Here is a 13,273-nt window from a genome sequence, read left to right as displayed (position 1 = left end):
CTTCCTTCCCAGCCCACTCATACTGATTTGTGGAAATAAATTGCACAGACAACTTGTGTGCAGCTCTTGCCTCTATAAATTATTCAGTTGTTACAGCAAACAGTTAGTGTTGATCCCCTTCATTATAAGGGGAATATAATTTTCTGCTCCTTAGTTCACCTCATTATCTGCTTCCAGAGGTGATGATATGTGGCCCATGTTGTTATTGGGAAGATACTTAAGTCCCAGACATGATACTTGCATCTCATAACACCCTGAAGAAGTACTCTGCAGCCCCTAGGATAGTGAGAAGAATTCATTTATTTTGTGAGGATGGTTTCTGTTCAGAATATTTCTACAGCATTAAACACAAAGTTAGGCTTTTTAAATACCTGAGCTTACTGGGTCAGTCCTCCCATTTGTAAAATCAAACCACACTCTGGTGGGAGTTACTTTATGATGGGAAAGAAGGAGCTGCCTCCATTGCAGAAATACCTTCAGTACTGCATAAGGCAGCAAGAAGCAGCTGGGACTTTGATTCTTCTGCCTTAAGGTGTACCAGGTACCAAATTCAAAGATGCCCCTAGTGGGGCACTGCAGCTCTGTGCTGCCCTTTTGACAAGGGGATTGCAAAATGAGGCAGACTGAACAGATTATCTTGAGAAACTTTGTTTCATGAAGAACCTACCATGGGTGACAACTTGTCAGCTAGTCTGGATACAGGGTCTTATGCATATCTTGCAAATGTAGGAGTTTCCCTCTCTCCATTAGCTTGCATTTATTGGGGTGGGGCTACAGCATGAACTAAGCTTATGCATACAGATAACTCTTTCAAAGAAGCTATGATAAAAGTGCATCCTTAAACTTTATGTAGGCACTAATAGTCCAAGTCTCATTAAAGTCAGGCATCTTTTGTCAGAAGTGTCAAAGCGTCACAAACATTCCTTAGTAAACTCCTACTGCCCCTGCTAAGCAGCTGTAAATTGAAGCTCATGTAGCAGCAAGAACTACTGCATAAGTATTTCTCTTAGTGAAAGCACAACATGCAAGTCACTGGAAATTATTATTACAGATATTTTTTTGTCCACTAGTACAGCTGCCAACCATGGCATATCACCCTTCCTTCCTGGTAGCTGCATACCATTTTAAAACATACAAAGCTGCAGATGTGGTTCTGTTAAAAGAACAGGGAGAAAGGCTATGTTTCATACTCTTCACACCAAATTTGGTATTCCGGTACAGGTGAACATGTGGTAGACAAAAGCAATTGTAAAATGACAGTTCTTGTACAGAGTAGGCCTTCAATTCATCAGGCTTGATAATTCAGTTATTTTGAAGCTTAGCAGTACTATCACATGAAGGTGGAAAGGGTCAGAAAAACAATCACAAATACTGAGTACAAGCCGAACTTTCTGAATAATTCTTATGCCTAAAAATTCACATTAAAAATTAATACATATGCAAAATGCATATAAAATAATGAACAACAACAAAAATATCCTTGACTCGTACAATCAAATACCTGCAGATACACATGCTGGCATTTAAAAAGAATAAAATACCGAGGCACAGAATAAATTCCATGTTTCCTGCCTTTTGTTTTGTGTAACCAGAATATTTGATCTAAGTGGTTTTGGTTTTGTTAGTTTCTCTTTTAAAAGTCCGTTTTAATATTCGAGGTTGTCTGCTCCAAGAAAATAAGAGGAGAACTAATGTTAGAAGACAAAATTAGACTAGCTGGAATATTACCAGATCTATCCACCAGTCCACCCTAAGTCCTTACAGGACTGAATCTGTCACTCAGTTTTTTGAATGTATTTGGTTTGAGAGCACCCCATCATAAAGTTACTTCCTGTAAATGTGATGTAACATTAGCCACATTGCAAAGAATTTAAGTAGATTCCTTATTTCTTCTTGGGGCAAAATCTCTACAAAGGTATTTAGGAAATGATTTCCCACAACTTCCAATCTTCCTCTCCCCATATTAATTCTTTGTCTTCACTTGTAGCCTTAAGAAATGCATGAAACAAGGAAAAGATACAGGAATATGTGAAGTAAGTGAAGGTAACAGATACATGAACCACTCAGGTACTCCACAGAGTCCTTTATCACTGTGCTGAACTTGTATTTGCAGAAACTCCAGCTTCATAGAAATAGTACAAACCATGTCTGGTACATACGGCTCAGAAAAGACTCAGTTTTCAGAGAGCAATGAGAAACAGCTGCAAAAGGAAGAGCTACAAAACCAATTTTAATTCTGCCATTAACAAGAAGTCACACTCTCTGGGTATATTACATCTGAAGGCAGATACGTAAGACAAAAGATCAGCTCCCAGGGACAGCACAGCACATCTCTGCAACCCTTATTCATTAGGTTAGATATTTGCAAGCGTACCTAAACAAAATTACACATCAGAAACTTTCATGAGTTAACTGAGAGGGTGGTCAGACAACCTTTTATAGCAGTAGAGAGGACTGAAATTACAGGAGGTTCCAAGGGCCACCGCCTTTTCTCTCTCTCTTTTTTTTTTTTTTTTTTGTTTTAAACAGAGGGAGCTCAGCTTCAGAAGACTACATTGTAGAGCTCTGGATCACTCAGAAATCCCCTTGAGAAAGTTGGCCAAGCCTAAGCCTCTGGGCTGCTCCCTGAATTAACACCTGATGTACTTTCATAGCTGTGATTTTGCAACTCAGATGGCTTTTTGTCTCTTCTCATGGGATAACACTACTCCCTTAAACTCACACTGGCTGTCACTCTTCCCATTCCTTAGACCATCTGGCCCTGCATCTGCTGCTACCCACATATCAGCCAAACAGCCACTGCTCAGGCTTCTCCTTCCCCACCTGGCTCCTCTTACAGCCAACAGATCACCAGTAATAACTTCTTAGACCAAAGCTAGCTACAGCACTTGATGGACAAGATGACCTAACAGAAGTTACGATGTTTACCTACAGACTTTGCCTTGCTTCGAAAACAAACCTACTGAAGACCCATCAAGGTCCAAGTCTCTGTAGAACCTTTTCCAGCTGCATAACACCTTCTGGGCATGCATGGCCAGTCTGTATTTATTCAACACATAGAAGGAAGAGCCAAAAGAAAACACTCAGTCAGAGACAGAAATGCATGGTATTTCTCTCTGAGGAGTCACTCTCCTCTCTGTTCATTACACTACATTAAATTCGCAGACCAGGACACTGTTCTTTTTCTGAGTCAAAACCAGGTTGAATTACCCCAGAAACAAATAAATATGCATTGCATAATACAAGCCTTCCTAGAAGAGGTTTGGCTCCTTTGTTACAAGTGCTGGAAATGTGAATAAGGTAAAGAAAGAAGGTAGCTACACAAAGGAAAAGAGCTTATGGGCAAAATGCTTTTAATGCTGCCTCAGAGGGCTGGTGACAGGGTTTCTGTTATGAGTCTAAACCAAACTTTTCACAAGTGGTCAGCAAAGGGCATGTTTCTAATTCCCTGCCACTGAGACTCTGAGTTTCAGTTTGCTAAAACGCTAAATACTCACCCCTATATCTGAGGTTAGTGGGAGATAGACTTTAAAAGCAAGGAGTGGGATAAAATTCAGAGTGTTCTAGAAATGGATAAATCTATGGTCTGGAAGCACCCTGAAGACCTATACAAAGAGGCAAGGCAACAGCTGGCAGCATGTCAATAATTTATCTGATGTGTCCATGAACCTGCTTTTTCTGTGCAGTAGACATATGCAGCTTATTTTCCAGTAAAAGAAAAATAAATTAGCTTAACATCTGCCTGATAAGCACATTTGGACAGTTACTGTGCAAGAAAGAAAAAAACCAAACTAACCACAGTCAAGCTAAATCTCATATAATTAGTCCAGTGCCTACGCAGTACAACAGTAATTAGCACAGAAAAGTATATGCAAAATTAAGCCTCACGTATCTCCATGTTCAAACACTGTGATTGAAATAAGGCCTGAGCTACACAGTAAACAACAACAAAACATGCCTGTTGATTTGCTGAATATGCTTCACTGCACCCTGAGCAAAATGGAGTTATAGCAACAGACATAGCTAGAAATCTCAAAAGAGTTTAGCAAATGAGGATTCTACAGACAACCTTAATTCTAGTATTCCTTAATACTTAACTTAGACCTTAGACTTTTTTCAAAGTAGTTTAACGTCAGGAGATTTCCAGCCTTTGTAGTAAGCAAATGAAAGGAAAAAAGGTTCACCACATTTTCATACCAAGCGCCAGAGATCAATAAAAGCAGGGCCACTGGAAGAGACAGGGTGAACCGGGAGCCGAGGGTGACCCTCTGCAGGTAGGGCTCTCACTGACAGGGCACTATCCCGCAACACCCACACCAGATCACAGTAACAGGGTCTATCCACACTCCTAGATGTGACAAAGTAACAGGCCACCCAGCCCCAGGGTCTATGCACAGAGTCCAGTCAGGAATAGCAGGAGACAGGACTGAAAACAGGACTGGAGACAAGCCACCTACTACACAGGTCCAAGGTTCACCGAGGAGTCAGAACTGAAGACCAGGCTGTAACATGGATCCAAGATACATTCAAGAGACAAGGCTGCCCTTAATACAGGTTCAAGGCCCAGGTAGGAAACAAAACTGCCACACTACATAGGTTTGGAGTCTATCCAGAAAACCCAGTCAGTGAGACAGGCCTGAATCAAATAAACCTCAGAGACGGTCTGGCTACCTTGGCCTGAGTTCAAATGGACCCATAGGCGGGGGCAGGCAGGGCAGGTAGGGTCATTAAGGCTAATTAGTGCACTTGGGGCCCTGGCACCACACCCAACAGGGATCATGACCAGGGTCAGAATCTTCTAAACCAACTCTTTTTTTGCCAACAAAGAGTTAATTGATTCATAAATTGACAAGCTTTTTATTCTGGGTTAAATGTGCAGCTCTAGTTATGGTCAGAGAAGCTTCTACACATGTGTATGAAAATTGCACTAGTAAAAGAGTAATAACATGGCCAAATCAGGGTGGATTTTTATCAAAGTGGCAAGAGGCACGTCCTCGATCCCAGGCTCCTGCTGAGTCCTTTGCCTACCTTTTTAGTATGCTGACTTGTGAAAACACAGCAAATGCTGTGGCTGCTTTATAGCTATGTGTGTGCTGGCTGGCAGTTAACAGAGTTAGTCGTCAGTTCCTCCGCTCCACCTTAGATGACACAGTAACTTCATTTTTCTTCCCTACACAGGTGATGATTTTTATAAAATCTATGATTATTTGATATCCTTGAAACCTATGAAATTGGCACTTGGAGACAAAAGAAGTAGGGACTAATATGACAGCATGATTGAACACGTCTTGTTTCCTTACAAACCAAGTAAAAATACATCAGCCATGAAGCAGGCAGACAGCATAGAAAATTTCAGCCTAAGAACTCCAGCTTGTCAATGGCCTAAGGAATTAGAATTTATGCTATTAAGGAAAATATTACACAACATCTCTTCTTCCCTATCTTATCATCTTACACTAGTATTTCCTTAAAATAATTGAAATTTAAAAATTACATAAGAAAACTGCCACAAGTATGGATAAAATATTCGATCAATACACTATAATTAGATCAATACACTGTAATTAGATCAATCGCACTATAAACTGTAACCCAGTAATGCTATATCAAAAAATATCAACCACTATTAAAATAAATGTGTGTGATGAAAAGCAGCCCTTGTGTTGGACCTCTGTTTTACACTACGTAGATAACAGATGTAGTAGCAAATATAGTTATTAATGATTCCAAATGAAGAAGTATCAGACAAAATATATTAGTTTTCTGTGTCCTAGATTGTGCCTCCATTTTGAAGTTGATTCTCCTTGATCTTTAATATGACTGCTGTACTTTTTCGATTTTTTTCATTTTTCAGTTTTTCATCCACAACAACTTTCTTTATGCATCTACAGCAAAGAAATGGTGCAAAAGACCTCTTCAACTTATGCTGGGAGACCTCTTTAACTTATGCTGTATGAGGAAGTCAATGCATAAGCTTCATACAGTATTAAAATATTGTTACATGATAGTGATGTCAAAATTTGAGTCAGTAAAGACTTTACTGTATTTTCTGCATGTTGAACATTGTGTGTCTGTCCACAAACAGGCAGTACTATATCATATATGAAAAGTAGCAAAGCTTGTTAAAGTAGTCTCAGAAATGTGATTCACACTACAACAAGCTGTAGAAAAATATTTATTGTTTCTCTGCACTCTCAGATATCCAACTGGTTTCACTCTACTACTTGTTTTACATATACTACTCTTACTATTTTAATCTTTGCAGAATTCCCCTGGGATCTTATTCTGAAAAGACCATATTGACAGAAACCACAGTGAGGAATTCTCACAGCATTCACTAAAACACATTAAAGTGTTCTCACAAAATAGCTGCCAAAAGAGTGTGGCTTCTCAAATACATCGATGCTATAATTTATTAAACCAAAGAAAAATGTGGGTTATTTATTGAGTACCAACATAACCAGTCAGTTAGCTGAATACTGCAAACTGTTGAATCATCTCAGCTATCCATAATATCAAAGTGTGCTCTGTACTTCCAAGTCAATGTTCGACCTCCTTCAGAATAGAATCATCATTTCACAGAAACACAAAACCACAGAATGGTTGAGGTTGGAAGGGACCTCTGCAGGTCACCTCATCTAATTCCCTCTGCTCAAGCAAGGCCACCTAGAGCCCAGGACCATGTCCAGATGGCTCTTGAATATCTCCAAGGAGGAAGACTCCACAACCTCTCTGGTAAACCATCAGTGTTTCCTGATGTTCAAATGGCACCTCCTGTGTTTCAGTTTGAGCTCATTGCTTCTGGTCCTGTCACTTAGCACCACTGAGAAGAGCCTGGCTTCCTCCTCTTTGCACCCTCCCTTCAGACATTTATATATTTTGATGAGATCCTTCCTAAGCCTTGCCTTCTGCAGGCCGAACAGTCTCAGCTCTCTCAGCCTTTCCTCATGTGAGATGCTCCAGTCCCTTCATCATCTTCCTGGCCATTCTCTGGACTCTCTCCAGTATGTCTATGTTTCTCCTTGCTCATGTTCAACCTGGTGTCTACCAGGATCCCCAGATCCTTTCCTGTAAAGCTGCTTTTCTGTCAGTCAGCCCTCAGCATGTACCGGTGCACAGGGTTTTTCCTCCACGGGTAAAGGCCTTTGCACTTCCCCTTGTTGAACTTCTTGAGGTTCCTGTCAGCCCATTTCTGCAGCCTGTCCAGGTCCCTCTGGATGTCAGCACGACGCTCTGGTGTGTCAGCCACTCCTCCCAGTGTTGTGTCATCAGCAAACTGTCTGAGGGTACACTCTGCCCCATCATTAATGAAGACGTTAATGATCATTAATGAAGATGTTAAACAGGACTGGACCCAGTATTGACCCCCTGGGGTACACTGCTAGTTACTGGCCTCCAACTAGACTTTGTTCCACTGATGAGCACCCTCTTGGGCCTGCCCATTCAGTCAGTTTTTAATCCACCTCACCCTCAGCTTATCCAGCTTATACATCATGAACTTGTCTCTGAGGATCTTATGGGAGACAGTGTCAAAGGCCTTCCTGAAGTCCAGCTAGACAATACCCACTATTCTCCTCTCATCTACCAGATCAGTCATTTCATCATAGAAGTTTATCAAGTTGGTCAAGCATGACTTCCCCTTGGTGAATCCATGTTGGCTATTCCTGATGATTTTCTTGTCATTCATGTGCGTGGAAATGGTTTCCAGGGTTAGCTGCTTCACCGCCTTCACAGGGATTGACGCGAGGCTGACGAGCTTGTAGTTCCCTAGGTCCTCTTTCTTGCCCTTCTTGAAGATAGGAATGACATTTGCTTTTCTCCAATCTTCAGGCACTTCTTCAAATCACCATGATTGATCAAAGATGATCGAGATTGGCATCACAATGACATCTGCCAGCACCCTCAGCTCTCTTGGGTGCATCCCATCAGGACCCATGCATGTACAGTTTGCCTAATTATTTTTTAAATCATTTCTTAAATATTTGCTTCCCAAATGCATTTGTTGTAACTTTGAAATATCTTTTCAGAATTCAAGGTATTTGTCGGTCCCATAGGATGAAGAAGGAAATTACTAGCATATGTAAGAAATATATCTCAGAATCTCTCTTATTCTGCTGAAAATGAATACTTAGCAGTGCTTTGTATCCAGTATGGTTCCACATGGTGGAAATCATGGATTTCTTATCACTTCTAAAGAACAAAGATGATCAAAAATGTTATCATCAAGTAAGCATTGTATGATGCTATTACAACAAATTTAAACAGAGGGAAAATGCTCTATACAATAACATAAAATTTCTGCCAGTACCTGGTTTGTACTTAGAATTTTCTGCAAAATCTTGATTTCTTTTGGATGTTTTTGACTTTTTATTGGGACATAGCCCAAATTTTTTCTTTAGAAGGTAACCAAAGCACACATCAAGACTTTGGTGTTGTCACTTCAGATAGAGCAGTCCAGCAATGTCTCCAGCTACAGCAAGTTCCATTTAACATCATTTAACATTAAATATATGTCTAAAATTGTTTCCACTACTCATTTTCTATTTTTTAATGTATATGTTGTTCAATGCAAGACAAAATTCAGTATCCGGAAATGTATGCTGTTAGGAGCTCAGCTGCTACCAGGGACACACTAACTTAATTATCTCATGTCCAATAATTGCATCTATGAGTTTTCCTAAATATCTTCATAATATTTCTCTTTGCAAATGAATTAATTAGATGTGTAGTAAATGTTAATGTTTTCCCCTTCTATGCACTTCTAGGGTGCCACACCCTTTAGGGTACCACATTTGTATGTATCTGAAATGTGATTCTTCCCAGATACAAAGTGATAAGATAGCATGAAGATCAGGATCAATTGCCCCAGATCCATTATAGAAAACCATTTATACTGAAAAATGATTATACAAATGAATTCTAATTTTTAACTGCTGCTCTTAGTTTACAGCAAACTAAAAATAATGGCTGGATAAATCTATATGCACATTTAATTTCCTGTCTGGATTGAAATGTTATTTAAAATGAAAATCAGAAGAGAATTTACTGAAGTTAGTACTTCTTTTCCATTTTATAAATGCTTTTTATTAGTATTGATTTCCTCAAAAGTTCTGTATGTCAGAACAGATGAATTTACCCATTTTTAATCACTTTGATCTTCAGGCTTCTTACACAAGATCTGTTAATTTCAATTCCATTTTTATTTGAGCCTTTATTGATTATTTCATTAATAGTTCCTTGCAAGTGAGGTAATGGATATTCCCACATCTGAATCAATAAATCATCACTCTTCTTTAATCCAACTCCAGTAAAGAGAAAAAAAAAATCTGCCTAAAACAAGAACTGTGTTTCTCCTTGACAAAAATCCCTGTTTTTTCTCAAGAGCTTCTGAAAGTTGTTTGAATTACAAACACGCAATCTAGTGAAAATTGCCAGTCCAGATTTATGCTTAATAATAAGTTAGTTTAACAGTGGAAGATAAAAAATTTTACCTTCTTTCCTCTGTGGATTTTATTAATTGTAAAGGCAAATCAGATCTGACAACAACATGCTAAGAATACCTTCCTGGCCTTCCCAGTGTAAAAGGACAAAGCAACAGGCTTGGGTTGCCTAGAAGATATCCAAGATGCCCTTCTACAGCTGAAACACCTGGACTGGAGGAGGCAAAGGAGGAAAGGGAGGGAATTTGGGCATTATGCTCCTTAATTGGAATAATGACTAATCAGAATGCATAACACAACAATGCAGTATGTTTCCATATGGAGAATGTGCTTGAAATATCCAGTCACTTGTATTTGGGCCCACATTGAGAGTTTTTCCAAATATTCCTTGACCACTTCCACTTGCATAGTCTGTATTAAACTCCAAAGTTAGATGTGGGACGTTAGAAGGCATGAAGAAAAGAAATGAAGCTGACAAAATAAATCACACAAGACTTTCTAATATCATTTTCTGTCTGTACTTTGCTTCTATGTTAAAGCCTATAGGACTGACTGTCACAAGTCCATGAGACTAGCAATTTAGAGCAGCTAATGGGATGGTCAATGTAACCATGCAAGCTGCTATAGTAGCAGCTATTGCATATGTCTTGTTTACCCGCTGGTGCTCTGAAGCCCTCTGCAGTCATTGATAAAAATAAGGCATTCATCTTGCTTCAGAAAGATACTATGAGTATACATCACTGTTGCAAAGCACTGCACCTATGCACACATGCACGCACACGAAAAACAGGCCTAGTTTGTCTTTTAATGGGAATATCAAACAATTAAAACACATTCCTGTAATAGCATAAAGGTTATTTTAGGGAGGCAGTTCTACTTTTTTTGCTAAAAAAGTAGAATTCACAGGGAACAAAATTTATAAATGGTTCACAAAACTGTGCTGACCATGACTGCAATATCTAATCTCTATTTAAGAGGTCAAACATTTACTGACATTTATTTTTGCATTTGATTATACTGAGAATATCTGAATAAATACAAGGCATTAGTCTCTCAGTGAGCTGAGAACCAGAGCAGCCAGGTTTCTCTTCACTGATGTTATTTTAAGAAAGCTTAATGTTAGACTTCAGATTTCATTGGACATTCATTTATACTATGTTGTTAAAATTTTCACACTCTAAAAATAGTTTCTGGCCTTTAGTAGAACACAATATATTTTTTACCTCTGCTTCATCTCTATTTCCTCAATAACTAAACTCACGCTTCAGTTATAAGTTATGCAAATACCTGGAAGATTTACATGATTTACATTGCAAACCTCCTTGTTGTAAATTTCTTGAACTGTGGCCTCTAATGTGATCAGGTTAGCTAGGAAAAGACATGTTCACCTTCTGGATTATATTAACATAATCCTAAACTTTTGAAAACTATAACCCTATGGAGCCACACAAGCATTTCATATATTCAGACAGAGATTTTCTGCTTAAAACTGACTTAACCCAAGCCATTGAGAGGTAAACATTCAGACCGTTAATTGAACAGCTCCAGGCTGCAATGGGGAGGAATCATAAGGGACTGTTTGTCTTGGATGACATTTAATTATAATGAGCAGAATTCAGGCTACTAGCAGAATATATCTGCATGTGTGTTATTGAATGAAATGCATTGGACAGCGAAAAAAAGGGTTAAAGAACATTCAGAATTTTGTATAATGTCACAGAAACAAAAATCTTGAATTGACACTTTAATTTCTCCTCTTACAACTTGTTATTCACATAAAATATTGAGACAGCAAATTAGGATGTAATTCATAAACCCAGTTCCTCTTCCCTCACTGGTACAATTTTGGAGCTTTCAGAGGAATTGATCTTGATTTCCAACAACAGAATCAGAAATTCTCAAGTGAAGCACAGACTCTAAAGCTTTTAGATCTTGTGCTTCTTCGTGTTCATCCGTTATGTATAATGTGAAGTGACATTGTGAGCCAGAAAAAAAGCTTCTTTCACCTTCTGCCCCACCCCGATTATATCCCCAGGCGCCCTGCTGAGTCACTGTGCTTCCAAATCTAGTAGGCAGAGCCTCAGACGGTGCCCCAGGGCAGGCAGCGTCCTCCTCCTTTGATTCCAGTCTTCTCTTTTTCCCTCTCCTTTGCATTTGAAGTTTCTTTCTACACCCCATCCTAAAACTCAGGCTCAATACTTTGATATCACAGTTTGTAAATCTTTTGAGAGGCTTTCCTCAGTCCCTATCAGAAATGTTAGATGGCTCACACGTCTCGAGTGCCAGGCAGAACCATGCTTTTTGTTTCAACAGCAGCTGTAAAATTAGAAGAGGGCATGTTCCTTAAATCTGATAACTCGCATAACATATATCATGACAGTCAATGGCTGTTGAAGCAAAAGCATAAGAAAGTAATCAATTTCCTCTGTTCAAAGAGGGAAAAAGAGATTTTTATCATGGTATTATAAAACAAATACAAGGTGTTCCATGAAGGAAGGTGGAGGGCCCCACCCATTTTGAAGTAAATGCAGACTATACAATATTAATTACCTCTAATAATTGTCAAGGATTAGTAACATTAGTGAAAAGTAATTGTACTGAATTGTGTTACTGAGTACAGTTGTTCATTTCTTTTTAATAATTGATGTCTGAAAACACAATCTTGCTGTTAAGAGCTATGATTTTCTCACATTGCCTAGCAACCTGTGCAAATATAGAACTGCAGATGCAAAACTACTGACCTTTCTTTCATGCCTGCTTTCCAGTGCTTATAATTTCTATCCTATACAGCAAAAAATAAAACCAGAAAAGAGATTTCAAACACTAAACTCTTCAGTATATACTTAGCATTTCAGATAACAAAATCATGACAATACCTTTGCTTAACAGAAAAGGAGAAACTGTTTTATTTACCTAAGCTTAAAATATTGCATACTGAATACTGCCTCACTGATTTTTCAACACATACAGAATGGTTACTCACCCTACAATACCTGCGGCTTTTAGGAGGAGTCGTCCATGCAGATTCCTTTCCTAGTGTACATGTACAGCGTGTGGGGGGATTTTTTTTAGACCAACAATATCCAAGGAAACTCTTCCTGCATTTAAGTATACCTGCATTCAGCCTAAGGGGGCGGGTTGAGCTACTCATTTCTTGGTAAAGAAGTAGGATTATTCAGCAAATGGGAAGAAGAGCACATTTAAAACATAAAAGCATGTTGAAGGAAGCCAAGGTAATAGCCTACACAGCTTCTTCCTATAGTGCCAAAATACGACTTCCTTGACCACATGACAATATGTATGAGGCAGCACATACAGAGAGAGAGACCTTTTACCTCTTTAGTTGTGATTAGAAGGCTGAACAATAACAACTGTCATAGGAGACTAAACAAACAGCAATTAACAGCACTGCAATAGGCCTCAGAAAACTGGGAGAAGACAAAAAGAGAGAAAGAGTGGATGGTAGCCACAAAATGCTGAAGAACTAGGCTCCAAACCTGGAATTGGTAGTGAGGTTATGCTCAGTCCCTGTACTTTCAAGGCATACCACCTTGTTGTTCAGTTTGAAAGGGCTGTCCAGCAAGCCTTACAGACAACTCTGACTAACCACTACTGGCAGCATAGTATGGTATTCTCAGCCAGGCCTGAGAACACCATATTTCTCAAGTTTATCTCTCTTGGAAGGTAAGGCCATTCAAACAAAACTCAAAGGCCTAGGACAATTTGTCCTCAGACATTTCATGCCTTCCCAACTTGGGGTTCTCCAGTCCATTTTCATTTTGTTTAGAAGTTTATCTTTCATATCTTGTGGGAATATAAGCCCATCATTTCAC

At 39.0% G+C, this 13,273-nt stretch overlaps 1 long non-coding RNA gene across 1 annotated transcript in view; it reads right to left on the bottom strand.

Moving 5' to 3' along the window:
- LOC148057442 (uncharacterized) overlaps positions 1-12,559 on the bottom strand; it is a 164,097-nt gene extending 151,538 nt beyond the window's left edge. The window contains exon 1 of the long non-coding RNA XR_015699790.1: positions 12,424-12,559. This is a non-coding gene — a long non-coding RNA (uncharacterized LOC148057442). The remainder of the gene's footprint in view (positions 1-12,423) is intronic.
- Between the last annotated feature and the right edge of the window lie 714 nt (positions 12,560-13,273).

Source organism: Nipponia nippon, unplaced genomic scaffold (assembly GCF_047370975.1).
Source record: "Nipponia nippon isolate SJK-2023a ecotype South Korea unplaced genomic scaffold, ASM4737097v1 scaffold_1, whole genome shotgun sequence".
In the NCBI taxonomy this organism is placed as follows: Eukaryota; Metazoa; Chordata; class Aves; order Pelecaniformes; family Threskiornithidae; genus Nipponia; species Nipponia nippon.
This window is presented reverse-complemented; position numbering and strand designations above follow the sequence as displayed.